At 43.2% G+C, this 18,104-nt stretch overlaps 2 long non-coding RNA genes across 2 annotated transcripts in view; one reads left to right on the forward strand and one right to left on the reverse strand.

The window, feature by feature from the left end:
- Positions 1-206, forward strand: part of LOC137154109 (uncharacterized) — a 40,361-nt gene extending 40,155 nt beyond the window's left edge. Inside the window, exon 4 of the long non-coding RNA XR_010920074.1 lies at positions 1-206. This is a non-coding gene — a long non-coding RNA (uncharacterized lncRNA).
- A 9,776-nt stretch (positions 207-9,982) lies between these two features.
- LOC137154110 (uncharacterized) overlaps positions 9,983-18,104 on the reverse strand; it is a 30,497-nt gene continuing 22,375 nt past the window's right edge. Inside the window, exon 3 of the long non-coding RNA XR_010920075.1 lies at positions 9,983-10,220. This is a non-coding gene — a long non-coding RNA (uncharacterized lncRNA). The remainder of the gene's footprint in view (positions 10,221-18,104) is intronic.

The raw sequence follows: 18,104 nt of genomic DNA on the forward strand, positions 1-18,104 counted from the left end.
GTGCTGGTGCTGGTGCTGGGCACTGAGTCTGATACTAGCTGGGCTGCAGACCAGGCAGTTACGTGGGGATTCTGAGGTCTCATGTTCACCCTCTAATCACCATCTTTCCTTCAACCAGAAATGGCCATTGACTGCTGGTGCTCAACTTGAGGCAAGCTGGGCCTGATTTTAGAGATGCTGAGCACCACAACTCCAATTAAAGTCCATGGCAGAGGCAGTTGCTCAGCACTACTGAAATTAGGCCTCAGGTGTCTTAAATTGGGCAACCAAAACCTGAGGCACCTCCAAGCCCATGGCGACCTTTGAGCCTAGTAAAATATTTGCTCAATTTTCTGACCACGTAGGGAGTTCTTGTGGACAGGTGATTCTGTGAATTTCTTCCTTCCATCCCATCTTCCCCCACTTATTAATGTATGGCTAGAATCTGCCACCCTTGATCACACCGAGGAGAGCCCAACTCCTCGAGTAGTTCCATTGAAATCAGTGAGGAGTAGGGAGCACGAGAGAGCATGTCAGACTTTGGAGGGTGCGATTGCAGGAGGTGTGACTGCACCATGTGTAGACATATCCGATCCATCTGGGTCAAAGCTAGTTCGAGTAATGATAGCAGCGAAGCTGTGGCAGCTCAGGCAATGGCCTGGGCTGGCCCCACCCACGCGGGACCTGGAGTGTGTGCATATTTGAGTGGCCACCACCTGTGTTGCTGCTGCTTCACTGCTATTGTTTCTTGAGCTAGATTTGATCTAGCTAGCATGGGATGTCCTATATGTGGTGCAATCACACCTCACGAGGGCAGCCTAGATATGTCCCCATCTGTTTCCCAACCTGGCTGCTCCTGGGCAGTGCAACAGTGAGCTATCCCTTGCAGACCCAGCCCTCCATTCTAAAGCTGAAATGATTGCACATTGGAGAAAGAGGTATTGGGTGACACCTCTTTACACCAGCTGCAGAGTGGGCTTCTGTGATGGGAAAACCCTTTTCTGTTACTCCTGTTGTGTAGGGAGGGATAGCCATGGGGTGGGCTGGATCTAGTTTGAGGGCAATTATCCATGACACAGGTGTGGTTTTCTGAAAGATTTTATTTCTTTAAATAGCCCACTCCTAAGCGTCCCAGAGGAGCTAGCAAAAGGAGCAGGTAACGGGAGTGTTTAGAAGGGGGAGAGGGTGGCTAGCTACACTTCATTAACATTCTTTAAAGTGGAGAAAAACAAAAGAAAGGAAAGAGCTGCAGGAATGAGAAGAGAATGCATGCAGAAGCTCAGCAACAGAGTGAAGACTGTGTAGTTTATTGTACTGAACACTGCATGTATGATTACCTGCCTTATGGGCGAGTGGCATATGTGTGATTCAGTGCAAGGAGCTCCTGGCTCTGAGACTACGTACAAGTTTTGGAGACCAGGGTGGCTGAACTGGAGGAGCAAAGGGAGAGGATAGTACATAGATGAGATGGGACACAATTGAACGATCCAACTCCTCCCCCCCCCCCCCCCCCCCCCCCCGTCTGACAGCCTCTGTACCTTTTTGAGGAGGATGAAAGTCTCAGAGAAGGAGAACATCAAACTGGAGCAGAGGGAAATGATTCCATAGTTGGGACTCTGCTTCCAGACGTCATGGTATCCTCTCAGATGGAGGATACCTCTCCATGGGAGGGAACTCTGGTTATTAGGAAGATCTAATTATTAGGTAATAATGGGGGATTCAGTCATTAGAAACATAGATATCTGGGTTTGCAATGACCAGGAGAACCGCATGGTGACTTGCCTGCCAGGCGCAAAGGTTGCAAAGGATCAATAGAGACATCTGGACAGTCTTATGTAGTGCTGGAGAGGAACTGGTGGTTGTAGTACATGTAGGTACCAATGACATAGGGAAAGATAGGACAGAGGTCCTGGAGGCCAAATTTAGGCTACTAGGTAAGAGATTGAAGTCCAGGACCTCCATGGTAGCCTTCTCTGAAATGCTTCCTTTTCCACACACAGGGCTGGTTAGACAGGCAGAACTGCAAGGTCTCAATGCGTGGATGAGATGATGGTGTAGGGAGAGGAGGTTTAGATCGGAACTGGGGAATCTTCTGGGAAAGTGGGAACCTATATAGGAAGGATGGGCTCCACCTAAACCAAAATGGAACCAGATTACTGGCATGTAAGATTTAAAAAGGTCATAGAGCAGTTTTTAAACTAAGGGCTGGGGAAAAGCCGACAGGTGTGGAAGAGCTCATGGTTTGCATTGAGACATCCCTTAGGGGAGGATCTATTAATGGAGATTCTCTATACCTTAGTAAGGAGGAGAGAATGGACGATAAAATATGGGTAGGATCTGATGAGAGTCAAATGAAAGAGACCCATTCAATTACATTACATAATGGCAGACTGCTAAAAAATGACAATTAAAAAAAATGTTTATTTACAAATGTTAGAAATCTAAATACTAAGATGGGTGAACTTGAGTGCCTCTTATTTAATGAGGATAAATTACTAAGCTTTCTTCCCCCTCCTTACTGTATGTGAGTTTTATACACAAGAGAAAAGCACACCCACCTCTCCCCTTCCCCTTCCCAAATAGAAACCTCTTTCATGTGGCACTACTAGTCAATAAGATTTTTGTTAAAGTAAATTAGCACCAAATGAGAATATAGTGCATATCCATCAGCCAATACATTTCAGAGAGCGAGCCATTAAATTCCAGTAGTTTGGCTCCCCTCTTTGTGGTATAGTGTAATTAGGCAGGCCAAAAGAGAACTGGAAGAGCAACTAGTTTTTGTGTCTTTTGCTAACAGCAAAAACATTAAGTACATGAGAAGCAGGAAGCCTGCCCAATAATCAGTGGGGCCACTGGATGATCGAAGTGCTAACGGAGCACTCAAGGAAAACAAAGTTGTTATGGAGAAGCTAAATGAATGATTTGCATTGGACTTCACTGCAGAGGATGTGAGGGAGGTTCCCACATCTGAGCCATTCTTTTTAAGTGACAAATCCTGAGGAACTGTACCAGATTGAGGTGTCATTTAGAGCAGGTTTTGGAACAGAATTAAACAGTGATAAGTCACCAGGATTGGATAGTATTCACCCAAGAGTTCTGAAGGAACTCAAATGTGTGTAACCCTTCTGCCAGGCGCAGTTGGCAGCAACAAGGGCCAGGTTCAATATCTAGGGGTTCCTTTCAACAATACAACACAACTGGCTCGAGTCCCCATCCAGTAATCTGTGATAATTACTCACACCCCTTGGGTCCCTTTAGAGGCAATACTTCCTCTCTTGCAAGCACAAAGACTTAGCCCTGGTCTACACTTAACTGGAGATTCGGCGGCAGTCGACGGGAGTTACGCAAACTATGCAGAGTAGCTTGCGTAACTCACGTTGACTGCTCTGCTTCCCTTCTGCGCGCTCTCTACACTGTGCTGTGCCTGTCAACGCAGTGTTACGCTACTTGAGGGGGTGGTTTACCAGCGTCGACTTCCTGATCGACTGAGCAGGTCTACACTGACCGCTCAATCGATCCAGAAACATCGATCTGGTGGCGGTGAATTTGCCGCCGTCAGTATAGACATGGCCTGAGTGTAGAAAAGAGACTTAGTGCCAGGTCACCTTTCCCCTTTATATTAACTTGGGAAAATGCCCCAAGCAGGATTCTCACACATAAAACCATGAGGAAAAAACCCACCCCAGAGTACACTGTGTAGTTTCCTTTTGCCTCAGGTTCATAAATCCAACAGCCAGAAGTTCCTTTAATGTGCTCCTGCCCCTACAACATTGTTGTCCTTAGTCAGGGCAGACCCAGATTTCAGAGGTGCAGCTGCAGAGTTCACCTTGTCCCTGGTTGGGGGAGTGTGAAAGAAAGTACCTTGTTCACTCCGTTGTCTGGCTGCTACGTTGCGGCTGGCTGCTGGCTGCTTCACTCTGCCGGCCGCCCTGCTGGATGGACATTGGTCTGACCCATCTGGCCACTCTTATGTTCTTATGTATAGAGTGGGATTGCACCATGGGTTTTGTTAAAAACCAGTGTTACACTGCATATAGACCATCTCTTACAAACAAAGCCATACTTTTTACCTCTTTCTGTGTTATACTTAACAAGTAAAGTTAGGAAACTGCAGATTGTGTCTGCAGGTGAGTGGAGGTGAACCTGAGCCAAAGTCCTGGAATGTTCAGATCTACATCTAAACTTTGAAGCTCAGATCCATTTCTACAAATGACATCTGAAAATGACTAGGCATCTGAATCTTGTTTAGGCATTAATGACCTGATCCAAAGCCCATTGAAAACTTCAGTGGGCTTTGGATCAGGCCCTAACAGACTGTGAATTCTATTAAAAATAGGAGACATTATTTTTAAAATCCATTTTGTTCCATTATTGGATTTCAAGGAATCTAAAGTGGGTGGGATTTTTCTTTTCCTCAATTTCTTTCAAGGGTTCTTAATTCCAGCCTTAAGTAGTTCCCCCTTTTAAACAAAAATAGATTAACAAAGAATTTAATGGACTCCAGAATTGGAAAGGAAATTGAGTTCTTTGAGATTCAGGCCTGAGACTGATGCTGATCTCCTGATCCTGTCCTGAGGGACGCCCCTCCCCATTTGCCCCTGTTACTTGGTCCAATGGCGGACAGTTCTAATCAACAGGACTTGGTGGGGCAGCAGGAGAGAGTAGTCTGAGCCCCGGTTTTTGGCCCAGATTCTCTCCTGTTTTGGAGTTGCTTTGCAGTGCACTGCTGATAGGTAGTAATCCTAAAGCCATTTCCCTGTGGCAGTACATAGACTCATAGCCTCAGAACCCAAGTGAATGGTGAATAGCAAATAACAAACACCACAGGCAAATATTAGGGCAAAATAAACCTTCACGCTAAAACAATTGCCTTAAACCTCATGTGCAGCTGATGCAGCTATCTGGAAGACAGGAAACGGCCCCAGTCAGAGAGCAATAACAATACACAATCTGAGCCACAAAGCAGAAGTGAAGCAGCAGTGCAACTCAGAAGGCCAAGGAGATGAGCATGGCTCCTGGGGGCTGCCCCAGGAATCTCTGGCAGAAAGTCGGTGCGAGTGCAGGGAGGCACAGAAGAGCTTAGGCTAAAGGGAAATACAGCAGAAAAGTGGGGCTAGAACGACAGGCCCATTCCATGTCCTGGTAATGCAAAGGAGCACAGTACCACTGAACATGCAGAGAGCCAGTGATACAGGGACAAAACCCATTCTGGACCTTGTGGAGGTCTGTTTATTGTCTCTTGGTGACTTCAGTATCATATTTACAAGGACATTTTTTTTTGTTCTAATTGCCAATTTTGCAAACTCAGCCAATTCGTACTGCAGCTAGCACTGACATCATCAGCAGTGCGGGTTCTGCAGTTGAAACTTAACTACCAATTAAGCATTGAATCCAGTCAGTCTTCTAGAGCTGTGTTGGCCAGCAGGATTGAGATGTAGCAGACACTTTTTTGTTACTGAAATCCGAGGCACTGGGACCAGCTCTCTAGTGTAGGACTGACTATAGGACACTTTTCATGGGAAATCTAAGAAATAGTCTAGCAACCACAAGTAGAGACTAGTTTAGAATTAATGTCAGTGGGTTTTGGTTCAAATTCTCAGTGCAGCTCCTGAGGGATCAACAGGGTGGCGCAGATGTGTGTTGCACAGTGATCATTTGGACCAGTTTAAAAAAGGGGGGAGGAGCTGAAGAGGGAGAAAAAAAGACACTGAGGTGGCAAGAGGACTAAATGTCCCATGCTTTCCCCTGCAAAATGCAGATAATGAGTATTGCAGTAATCAGCTCATGGTAAAAGGAATGAGGAGGCTAAGAAGCACAGGGAAACCCAGTCCAGTATTAATGAGAGTACTACCGCAAATCTGTGGTCTAGTAGCAGGAATAAGCCCAAAGAGGGGAGTGCACAGCTGGGTGCTGAGAACTGCACTTGAGCCATGTCTCCTCAACACGTCCATTCCTCCACATCCCCACCCTGCCTTCTTGGGAGCATAGGAGTCGGTGTGCAGAGGGCTTGATGCTCCCGCCTGACCTATGCTTAAAAATTAGATTGACCTAACTACGTCTCTGTGCTGTGAAAAGTTTTGCGCCCTGAGCATCCTGAGCATCCTACCTGGGTATTGACCTAGCTACCACCTCTTGGAGAGGTGGATTAACTACATCAGTGGAAAACCCTCTTCTGTTGATGTAGAAAGTGTCTATACTATGGCACGAGAGCAGCATAGCTGCAGCAGGGCAAAGCAGGGCTTGTGCCAGGGTGACTTATCCTGGTTTTGCAACTGTGCAACTACATCAGTTTAGTGAAACTGGTACAAAACCTCCTGCTATGGCCAGGCCTGTACTCTGTTTATGCGCAAAATTGTATCTGGTGCTAACCCTTAGGGTCATGTGGAAACTCCAGTCACACTTGCACTGGCGTTCTCCCTGTTGTGCACTGCCTAAGGACATGCAGGTTTGAGGTTGCTAAGAAAAATAGGCAGGGAAGGCACCAATGTCCTTTAAACCCTCAGTTGTCCTCATTTATATTGATTTTGTGTGTCTTGACATAGGGGAGCTAGAAAGTCAATTAGAAAAATATCCTTCTTTCTTGAACGAAGTTTCTGAAATAAAATGTTTTCCAAAAGATATTCTTGCCCAGAGAGAGGTCTGTGTAAAACCCAGAGCTAGCTCTGGGTTTGGATTTGAGTTTACAGGTTGAATCTTTCCCTGTAACAAGCAAAATGTGAGCATTGAAGTTCAGATGCAGATCTGCATCTGCTTCAATTTCTGAGTGTACTCGATGGACTTGGCTACATACCCGGGAAACAGCCTTACAGTTATCTGTCTAATCCTATGGTATTGCACCTTAAAGCAAGCCTGTGTATAGGAGCAATGCTTATGAGGCAAATTGAGTCTGTTACAGAGTGAGATAGTGCTTCCTCATAGACATTTTCTACTTGTTTGTATTTCCCTTAAAGTGACACTCTACTCTGAAAAGGAAGGGTGGTTCAGTGGCTGGAACTCTAGCTTGGGATTTGGGAGATCTGAGTTCAACTCCCATCTCTGCAACAATAGACTTCCTGTGTGACTTTGGGCAAGTCATTTTGTCTGTGCCTCAGGTCCTCACTTGGAAAATATTGTTAATGGCTCTTCCTTACCTCACTGGGGTGTTGTGTGGATAAATACGTTAAAGACTGCGTGGTGCTCAGACACTGTGGTAACGTGGCAGCATGTAAATACCTAAAATAGAAAAATGGTTATGTAAAAATGGCACCTTCTTGCCCAGCTGAGCTATTCTTTGTGTGTATTTGCAGTGACGCTGCTCAGTTTAGTGAAAATAATCCATTTTTACTTCAAATAGCCCTGCAGAGCCGACACAGCTAATACCAAGTTTGTGATGGATTCTGTTCCTCCATGTGCAACAACAGAATTGTTTCCTCAGCCCTGATCAGTTACACCTGTGCAAGCCCCTGTTTGGTAGTGGGCTATTGTTACAGCTGATGTTGCACAAGATGAAAGGAACCTATCTTCACTGCCAGACCTGCTTTGGCTGGACTGGTTGTGAGAAGCACATTGTTTTACTTCTAAACTGAGCATGTCTGAATCACAGAAACATAATGAACATGGAGCCGCATAATGACTACAAGCCCTGGTCTACATATAGCTGGTGATTTGGCGACAGCCAACGGGAGTTACACAAGCTACGCAGAATAGCTTGAGTAACTCCAGTCGACTGCTGTGCTTCCCTTCTGTGCGCCATCTTCACTGCACCAACGGGAACCGCTTTCCCGTCAACGCAGCGCTAAGCCACGTAAGGGGGGGTTTACCAGCGTCGACTTCTGGATCGATTGAGCAGGTCTTCACTGACCGCTCAATCGATTCAGATAGGTCGATCTGGTGGCGGTGAATTTGCCGCCGTCAGTATAGACATATCCCAAGTTAATCAGGGCTGAAAGTACTTTTTTCTACTTTTTCTGCATGGGAAAAACAAAATCTCTCTGGACCTGAGCTGAAATCCTGACCCATTTAAATCAATGGGAGTTTTACCATTGACTTCAATAGAGGCAGGATTTCACCCCCAGAGTTTTGTTTTTCATATTCTAGAGAGAGAGCCAGCTTTTTCCTTATGTTAAGGGCCTTTGCACCTCTCTGGAGTGCTAAATGGTCCTACAGAACCCTTATCCAACCACAGGAAGAACACCCTGCATGGAGAGGCAGCTGGCCCAGGAGGTGTGATTTAGGGAAATGGTGCATGAACAGGGCTTCCCTGTGCTGTGGCAGTTCCTGATGCCCCTAACAGCCACTGGCAGCTAGCATAAATTAGAGCAGCTATCAGGATGCTCTAATTAGCTCCACAGGACCAGGTCTGTGCAGAGTAGCCCCATGATCTAGGAATTGCAGGAATAAGTGTAATCCATTTGGGAGCACAAAGTCTGAGTAAAGCATTAACATTTGAGTTAACCCAAACAAATTCAGGAATACTAATGCTGTCGACTTTGCCACTTCCTTTGGATTTTTTTGTTTTTACATTATAGATTAAGAGCAAACATAAATATTAGTTGTCTTTCTTCTATTAATTATTGTTAAAGATTTAAGGGGTCAGAGACTTTGAAATTAATGCCCCATTCAATGTGGGAAAGGTAGGACTGTACACCTACGCTGATGTTGTTCTTTCTGGCTGGCTGGTTGATCATAGACAAACAGTTACTATCCTGTCTCACTGTACCAGCACTCTACTGATTTACATAAGGGAAGCTATCTTACCGTAGGAAGATTTAGAATGAAGTGTGTGTATGTGAATGAAAGCAGTTGTAGATCTAACAACTCACTTGTGAGCCCTGCTGTTGCAGGCCTGTTCTTTGTGAATATGTAAGATCTATGTCTTTGCTTATCCTTTACATCGTTCTCTGTTATGTCTTACATTAAAAAAAAAACCTTTAAAATCCTGGATTAACCATCAAATAAAAGCTTTGATTCCTCCAAACATAAGCAGCTTGAAAGGGCTGTTCTACTCTGATGGTGACTGAAAATGGCACTCTGGAGTTCGATGATTCAGTCTCGCCAATTCCATATCAAATTTGCTCATTTTACAAATTTTAGGATGCACTTTCTATCTGCCAGCCCTGCAAACTTACCCTGGGATCAGCAAGCCAAGATGAATTCTTCCCTCCTTGTGCACCATCGCTTGCATTAAATAGCTGAGAGGGTGAATTCCCCCCTCATTTATACCATTGCCCAGTTGTGCTGAAAACATTATTTGGTGGAGATCTCTGCATTATGGGTAATGATGCACAAGATGGAAAGAACCCAGCTTGACTCTCAGATCCCAGTATGAGTTGACTGACCTTGCAGTTAGAAGAAAATAATTCATTTGTACATTGAGCACCTTTTGATACAGAGCCATTGAGAGACATTAAACGTGAAACCCTGCAATGTCATTTGTCCAGCATCACTTTCCAGAATAGAGGCACTTTTAGCTCCTTGTTGAACTAATCTATTTCCTGTGTGACACTAACCAGTTTTAAATGACTGTTGATTAATACAGGCAAAAACTTGATTTCTGATGGCCTGTAAGCAAAATCACATTCCAACCTGCCATTTGCCCTGGAAATCAGGAGGGACATAGCATGTTGCCAACATGTCCTCTATGCACATTTGTCCAAGGGTGAAGAAAAAGGAGGACTTTCTGGATAATCAGTGCTGAAATGTGGAAGTGCATTTCCAAAATAAGCTCTTTGAACTAGTAGAGAGAAGGATCTGAAGGCAGCACCAGCTACCCAGCAGGCAGGCAGGATAGCAGGAGAGCATCACCTGGCAGTCAGCAGGTTGGCAGGGTGCTGGACAGCACCACTTGGCAGTGGGCAGGTGGACAAAGCAGCAGGAAAGTGACGCCATTTGCTCCATGACTTGACATTAATTAGACAACTATTGGAATCCTGCACACTCTTTAAAGACCTTCTGTGCCAAAGAGTGTTACATTTACCTTCATCCTGCAAATACCTTTGTAAATGAAAAACCAAACAGGAATCTTCCAAGCAGTGTTTATTTTTGTACTTACTAGGAGGATTTTGAAGCCACGAGAGCATAGCACTTCTAGGGCAAAGTTGTTTAAACACAGAAAAATATTACAGGGGAAATATTACTGGGGAAAGTCCTGTCCACAAAGGGAGTGGTGTTCCTTGTACAGGGGCATTAGATGACTTGACAGTCAGGACAAGGTTTTCAGACCGGCCTCCATTTGTCCACGAATGTGTTTTCAGGCACTGTCACTGTGTAAGAAGATGACATATTGTGTCATGCACATGCAAGTATTAGTTCTGCACAGGCACAAATGAAAGCCACATTTTGAAATATGGCCCACAAAGGATCAAAGACTAGATTTGCAAAAGAGCTCACTACTACGGTGGGTGAAGAAATGAGTTTTCAGTTCACTGGCAATGCTGGAAAAAAACCGCAACAAACCCTTGTTTCATTGGATTTAAGCTTTTTTAAAAAAAATTTTTAAAAATAAAATTAAAGGAAAATTTGAAAGGTAAATTTGTTTTAAACTGAGGTATCAAAACCTTTTTGTTTTTAAAATGACAAAATGAGAAGTTTCCTGTTTATAATTTCTTTTTTACACAAACAATTTGGTGAAAACCATCACAAATAAGCAAAACGTTTTGGTATCACAGCATTTTCTTCCAAAAAAAGTTTCATTTGTAAGTTTTGCTTCGCTGAACTCAGTTACCATACATGCTGAGCTCTTTTGAAAATCTAGCCCTAAGAGTAGTAGTAAAGATAAGTGATCACATCTGTCCAGGCTGTATTTAAATGTGACCGTAATGAGAATATCTAAGAGTTCTTGAATTCTAGACCCATGAGGATAGGTTGTATCCTGCCCCAGCATGGATGTCCCATGGTGGGCAGATGTGAGGAACAATCCTTTTGCTCACTGGAACACTAGGTAAGCACCCCTAAGATACTGCCTAGTGGGGAATGAAGGGTGTGTTCATATAAAAGCCATCACCTATCACTATCAGGATGACGACAGTCGTTTATGGGGCCTGATTCTCAACGGCACCTCAACCTAGCTTGCATGTGTGAATGCCTATCTTTGCACCCCTGTGCATTTACCTTTTCATACAGGTTCACATTTGAAAATCAGGCCCATTCAGCATTGGCTGATGTTGAACTGGACATTCAGGCTGGAGAAATTCAACTTGAGCTATGGTAGTACTCCTATGGAGACTGTGGGAAGGTGGGCCCTGTCCTTGGCTGGTGGGAATTGGCAGAGCTTCGCTCACTTCAGCGGAGCTCCGTCAGTTCACCATAATCTGAGGTTCTGGCCCTACTGCTCTGTTTTCTCTGACTCTTTTTGACCTGTGTATAGTGAAGGGTGGAAAAAACATGAAAGAGGAAATGGAAAGAGAGAAAAATCCATGTGATGGAGTTCAGTGCTTTTCTGTGGTGTTGGGGATGTCCTATCACCTTCCATTACTAGAAATAATAGTGGCATTCTATGTTAGTACCAAACAGAAAAAGAAATGTCTGTCTTGTACATGGTGAGGAGGGGAAGGGACCATTTATTTTCAAGTGTAATAACACCTAGGTTTTATAATGCTGCCCAACTCAGGCTTGACGATTCTTCTGATAGCCCAAATACTATAAATTTAGTTGAAGATAACAGAACAGATGGGGAAACCATATGGTTTGTAGGTAGTGTGTCGTGGTTGATATTTGTGGTACATTAGGGGAATTTATTTTATTTTCTGTTTCCTAGTATAATTTTAGATACTTTCTCAAGTGAATTTTCTATTCCTTTAGGCGAGTTTAGGGCTTTGCAGAGTTCTGTATTTATTGTAGCATAGCTTTGTTCAAACCAAATCAGCCATTGCTCTGTTGGCATCCTCTGTCCTTACAGCCTTCAGTGCCTGCACACTGTCTGATCCAGCTTCCCCTGGAGTCAACCAAAAGATTTCCAATGGAAACTGGATCAGGTCAATGAAGGACCCAATCTTATTCCTTTGTGCACCTAAAATGCCCGTAGATTAACAGTCAGTGGGAGTTTGGATGCACAAGTAATAGGACTAAGTTCCCTCCAAAACTCTTCATGAGTGGAGATGCTTTACTTTACATCATCCTCATGTGATTTTAATTATACAAGAGTTAGAAACCAGGAGACACAATTCATAGAAAGAATACAGATGTATTATACGACTACACAGTGATTGCGAAGGAAACTTCAGGCAAGTGTAAAGTGAAAATATACAAGGCCAAATCCCGCTTTCAGATGCATGAGGGGCTCTCCCATTCCTTTCAACTGGAGCCTTGCATGTGCATTTGAGGGTGGAATTTGGCCATTGGTTTGAGGGGGTGGATTTTGCTTTAGCACATAGACTCAGTATAAAGCCTGATTTCTTATAGTGGTTGACAAATAAGAGGAGATAAACTCCAACCAAACTGAATCTGAACTTTTGGAATTTTCTTGCCTGCCTCTGAATTCCCTCTCACATCATAGGACCAAGGACTGAAAAGTAAAGCCACCCCTGTCCTCTCCATCTGGTACTGACCTTGCTGGAGTTCTAGCTCCTTACCCTTAGTCCCTCATGCATTCTCATCTGTATCTGTGCAGTAACTGGCCCTGTGCTCTCTGTAGGTCAAGATGATAGCTTCTGAGTATGCATGAGGGTTTGCGTCATTATTTATATCTATACATTGTCACTTCACCATCAAAGAGAATGTCTTCCTTTCTGCTCTGAAGCGACAGTTGTGATCCTGGACTCCTTACACCTTCAGTACCATAACTTCACTGTTTTAATCTTCTCCAGGCATTGTTCAGTTCTTGTTGTGAACCCTACTTTGGTGAGTTTGTCTGAAGTCTGCTTGTAGACTCGCTGGCTTTTGATAACACAATTGAACGGACCTTGGATCAAAACTCTCCCTCATGTCAATATCAGTGTCTTCACCTCTGCCATGTGCTGAATAGCTGAGTGATCACTTACTGACATGGGCAGTAAAAGAGTCCATCACTCTTATACCTGTTTTGATGTAAATACTGTAGGTAAATTACCCTGTGGAATACATAGCATGGAGTGTATGAGACAAAAAGTCCCCTGTAAAAGGAAGTCAAAGGCAGCATAGAATGGCCAGCGGCTGCGATAAATGGATGTTAGGAGGATTGATTGAACTGATTCAGCTGAGACGGTTCAGACTTTGCTTCCACACTGTGGGGAGAGAGAGAGTATATTAAAGATACCTGTTTATCATCCATAAATGATACTGAATTTAGCCACTGAGGACAGGTGAAGATCTGTGAAAAGTTTGCTTCCAAAGCTGTTTGTGAAAATGTGTTATGTGATGCAAACCAAGGACTTGATTGTGCAGACAGTTACACATTTGAGTAGTCTGGCTGGGGATGATCCAAAACCCAGTCAGCTGAACCAAAAGACTTCCGTTGACTTGAATTGGTTTTGGATCAGACATGAGAGTTCAATGGGGCTACTCGTGGTTGTAAAGTTACTCGTGTATCAGGGTTTGCAGGATGGAGGATCAAATTTCAACTGGACATGAACTCACTATCAGCTGCCAGTGAGGATGGGCCTGAAGGCATTAGGCAAACCAGTACCTATGGGCAGGGTTTTCTGGGTAATGTAATCTGGGATTAGCAGAATTTTAAGACTATGAAAATGTGTACATGCTGATAAGCAAAGATCCATAACACTGGTATCTCCCCCTTGAGGCCAGACTTAAAAATTACAAAATTATGAGGACAGAAAGAGACTGATCAAAACAGTTTCACACACAGGGCTGGGGATAGATTCTTCCCTCCACCAGTTTTGTACCACTGTAAAACTCTAGTCTGTGTGAGGGAGAGCAGCATCTGAACCACAGAGACCAAGAAGTGATAGTGAAAGAAAAAGAAGTGAGGCTCTGAAATACAGGAGTATATTTTGGTCTGAGAGGAAATAGCCAGTGTCTCAGAGCTGCGGTATATGCATGTACTCTGAGCTGCTGCTGTTGAATGGTGCCCAGGAGGAGTAATTACTAAAAGTTCAAACTTGTGATTCATAGTGAAGGGGCTGATGAAGGCCCTTTTCATCTGACTTGAGCGAGCTGAGCATTGTGAATCTCTGCCTAGGGAACCCCAAGAGATAATTGATTCTGGTAATAGGGTAAAGGTGAGTCTTCACTAGCATACCTTGATACCAATGAAACCAAAACAGACAGGAAATCCAAAATTATGAAATGCGGGTGGCTAAATAGTTGTCTTGATTTTTCAGAGATGTTTAGCTTGAATATCAGTCCAGTTATTTTAGGTGCCTCAATGTGGATTTACGTGTTTTTAATCTGAAGCACCAATTTCTCAAAATTTTGGCCCAAGTTTTCTCAAAACAAATGCAAAAAAATAAAGACCTGATCCAATGCCCACTGAAATGAATGGAAAGCTTCCTCCTGACTTCAATAGGCTTTGGAGCAGGCCCTGACTGAAAAGAGTGTGGTAGAATGGGCCAAGGTAAAAAGTCCAGATGTGGATTTCAATCATCTCAAAGCTTGAGGTAGTACAGATCTGAGGTTTTAGTTGGGTCCATCTTTAATGGGACGTGGAAAGATCTTGTCACTGAGGAGAGGTTCACTGCAAAGTCTTTGGCTGAGTGAAATCCACAAATGTGGTGAGTTTTGCTGACTTTTGCTTGAAGGGAGAGTCTTTCAACATGCTGCTTTCTGTGAGTGAATTGTGATTGTGTAAGTGACACTTCACAGCAAGCACACATGCACAGGAAGAGAACGCTCCATAGGGCAACATTTAAAAAGGTGATTTAAGTCTGATATTTTACAAAAACATTCCATCTTATAAATATTTTTCTTGGAGAGAATGTGGAGATAGTGAATATTTCTCTAACTACTCTTTAAGTGAGATGTGTTTTCTCAGCACCACGCCTGTCTTTTGTTCCTAAACATGAATGAAAAGGATCTGACAAATGAGTGTATTTCTAAACTTGGCCCCAATTAACATGATTAGTTGTACTTGACTCCTGATCTCCATTTTCCTGAACTTTACTTGAGTTCCTGCAGCTCCAGGTGGACCTAATTGTTTGTTTGCTGCTGACAGCATTTCCACACACTCACCACACTTAGCAGTTCAGTGAAGAATTTTAAGATAACACAGGCTCTGATTCTGCTCTCACTTATGCTGGTTTTATATGGCTGTAACTCTAAGTGGAGGAGAATCAGTCTTGTAACCTCTAAACGTCACTCCTCTCAAATAGTTGGCAAGGATGGTTTTTTAACCTTATTACTGAAATTTAATTTGTGGGACTGTGCAGAATGGCTCTTGCATTTCATAAGCCCTTAATGGAGACCTGGTTCCTTCAACATTTCAATAACCACCTCTTGCTGCGAATGTAATAGCCCCATTGGCAGGGGGAGAGGGGTACTGCAGCTGAACTGACTTTAAAGATGTTAGGCCTGAATTTCCAGTTCCCTGCACCTTGTGTAGTTACTGCAAAGTGCGAAGTGGGTGCACTGCACTGTCTTTCTGATATGGTAGCATTTTACACCCACTTTGCATTGGTGTAAATGACTGCATCGAGAATCTGACCCATTGGGCTTGGATCTCCTTACCCTTAGACCAGTGTAAATTGGGAGTGAATGGAGTTATACTGGTGTAAAACCAATGCAAGAACAAGTAGAATCAGGCTCGTTGGTTTTGTTTTAGACAAGTGGTAAAAACAGATCTCTGGCCACCTGAATGGGAGAAGGTGTAATAAACAGCTCTGAATTTAATGGCTTGAAACTGAGTACACATTTTGAAATATGAAGTACATTAGGCCAAGGATTCTCCATCCTCTTCATTCTGCAGAGTGCTTCATAAAGGAGACATCAGGGACCCACATCACTCCAACAACCCAATCCTCTAGATTGGGTCTAAAAACTAATTGGTTCCCAAGACATTTCATTCTGCCAGCCACCTGGAAGGGCTCCATGGATTGCTGATGGTCTATGGACCAGAGTCTCAGATCTGCTGGCCTAGGTTAGTCCGTAAGTACTACCCATTGGTTCTGACAGGTGTTAAATAAGCTATACAAAGGAATCCTCTTATTCCTGAATTGCAACAGAATCCAATTGAAAATTAAAGATGAACTATTGACTGTAAAAGCTATGGAATTACAGCCTGTCCATAAATGAAAGTCCATTATTATTAAAGACTTGGTTTTTTGTAAACACTATTAGTAACGAGTGTGTTTTTGTTTGGGTCTATTTATATTGATGCATGCATGCACACATGGGGACAGAGAGCGAGAACTTGATAGAAAAGCGGGGCTTTCACCATTTCTCTTGGGAGACTGTCACAGCAAGTCAGACCTCTGGGACAGATTGTCCCTGTGAAAGACTCCACAATGAGTACCACCTCAGTCCACAGCACTGCCACTGAAGTGAATGGGACTACATGTGGTGTGCTATCCAAGGGGAAGAAGGGTGTTACAATCTGGCCTATAGTTAGCAAACTTGTCCTGATTTTTTTTCCAATCCAAGTTTTTTTCTAACATCTCCTATTCCTATAACTGCCTCTCATGGCTTGAAGTGAGCCAAGAGGATAGGGGGAAGGCAGAGGGGAAAAGGAGGCGCTGTCGGGGACTGGATCTTTCTGGGGAAAAGGGGGTGGGATGGACAGCAGCCTCCAGGGGAAGTGGAGTGGGTAAAGGGGGATAATATGCACCAGAGAAAGGGGTGGGGCAGGTGATTCCCCCACAAAATGCCTACTGTAGGGTTTCTTGCAACTTCCCCTGAAGCAGATAGTCAGATATTCTGTAGGAGACAGAATATTGGACTAGATGGACCACTGGTCTAGCCCAGCGTTGGCAATTCCTTTGTCCCTGTGATTCCAAATGCCTTCACTGCCGATGAATTTGTGTATAAAATGAATCCAAATAAGATGTTTATCCCACTCTGAGGTGAAAACAAGATAAAGGGGTAGCTGAAATACATTTTAAGGATGAAATAAAATAACAGCTTCCCAGATGTATATGTCTAATCCCCTTCTGTAAAATCAATAAAGCACTTCCCCTGATTTCTTGCAATGTAGAAATATCTAAAACTGTGAGTGGTACAACTTGTAAAATCTGGGCTGGAAGTTTTCCAGTGTTAGTAAATAAGAATAGATTCAAAATGAAATCAATGGCAATGCAACAGAACAAAGGGAAAAGGCAGCTACTGCACTATGGGAGCCAGCTAGGCATTTGATCTGAGAAAGCAAGAAGATAATGAATAAATACTGAAGGGGAAACTTTGCTATGTTCTACTTTAAAAAGGCTCAGCCCTTTGGTTCTTGCCCAGGTCTGCAGGATAGAGCTCCATGTTTGTCATCAGTACTGTGTACACAGGTTTAACAGTGGATTTTGTACTTTTATGGCTGCTCTTTGATAACGTAAGTGAAAAATTAATCCTTTATAGCCCACGATTATCTGGTTATAGCTTATTAAAGATATAAATGCCAGCAATTTAAATGACTCTGTATTAAGTTGTCCTTGAAAAAATATAATTTGTAACTAAAAGGACAACACAATGAACTTTATGAAACTCTAATTCAACATTAGCTGGGACAAGTATTATACAGTTAGAAATTTCAAGCTATCGACTATATTTGGGCAAGGTTTACATGCAGTGATTATCTTCTTTGTCTGGTAATATGGATGAAAAATATTTTATTGCTAGCCATTATGAACTCTGCAATCTCTAGGTAGAGATTATAATAGACTAAATACAGGGCATTATCAATAATCTTAGTTAACATTTCAGCAGTATTAACTCAATATGCTGATAGCATCTATTGCAGATTGAATGACAATCAAAACTATACCACAATTAATATTAGGAATAAATGGTCAATTTTCACAGTGGAGAGAGGTAAACAGCGGCGTCCCACAGGGATCTGTATTAAGATCCGTGCTGTTCAACATATTCATAAGTGATCTGGAAAAGGAGGTAAACAGTGAGTTGGCAAAGTTTGCAGATCATACAAAATTAATCACGATAGTTCAGTCCAAAGCAGACTGTGAACAGTTGCAAAGGGAACTCGCAAAACTGAGTGATTGGGCAAGAAAATGGCAGATGAAATTCAATGTTGATAAATGCAAAGTAGTGCATATTGGAAAACATAATCCCAACTACAC

Source organism: Emydura macquarii, unplaced genomic scaffold (genome assembly GCF_026122565.2).
Source record: "Emydura macquarii macquarii isolate MOO-44397 ecotype Brisbane River unplaced genomic scaffold, CSIRO-AGI_Emac_v2 contig_1253, whole genome shotgun sequence".
NCBI lineage: Eukaryota > Metazoa > Chordata > Testudines > Chelidae > Emydura > Emydura macquarii.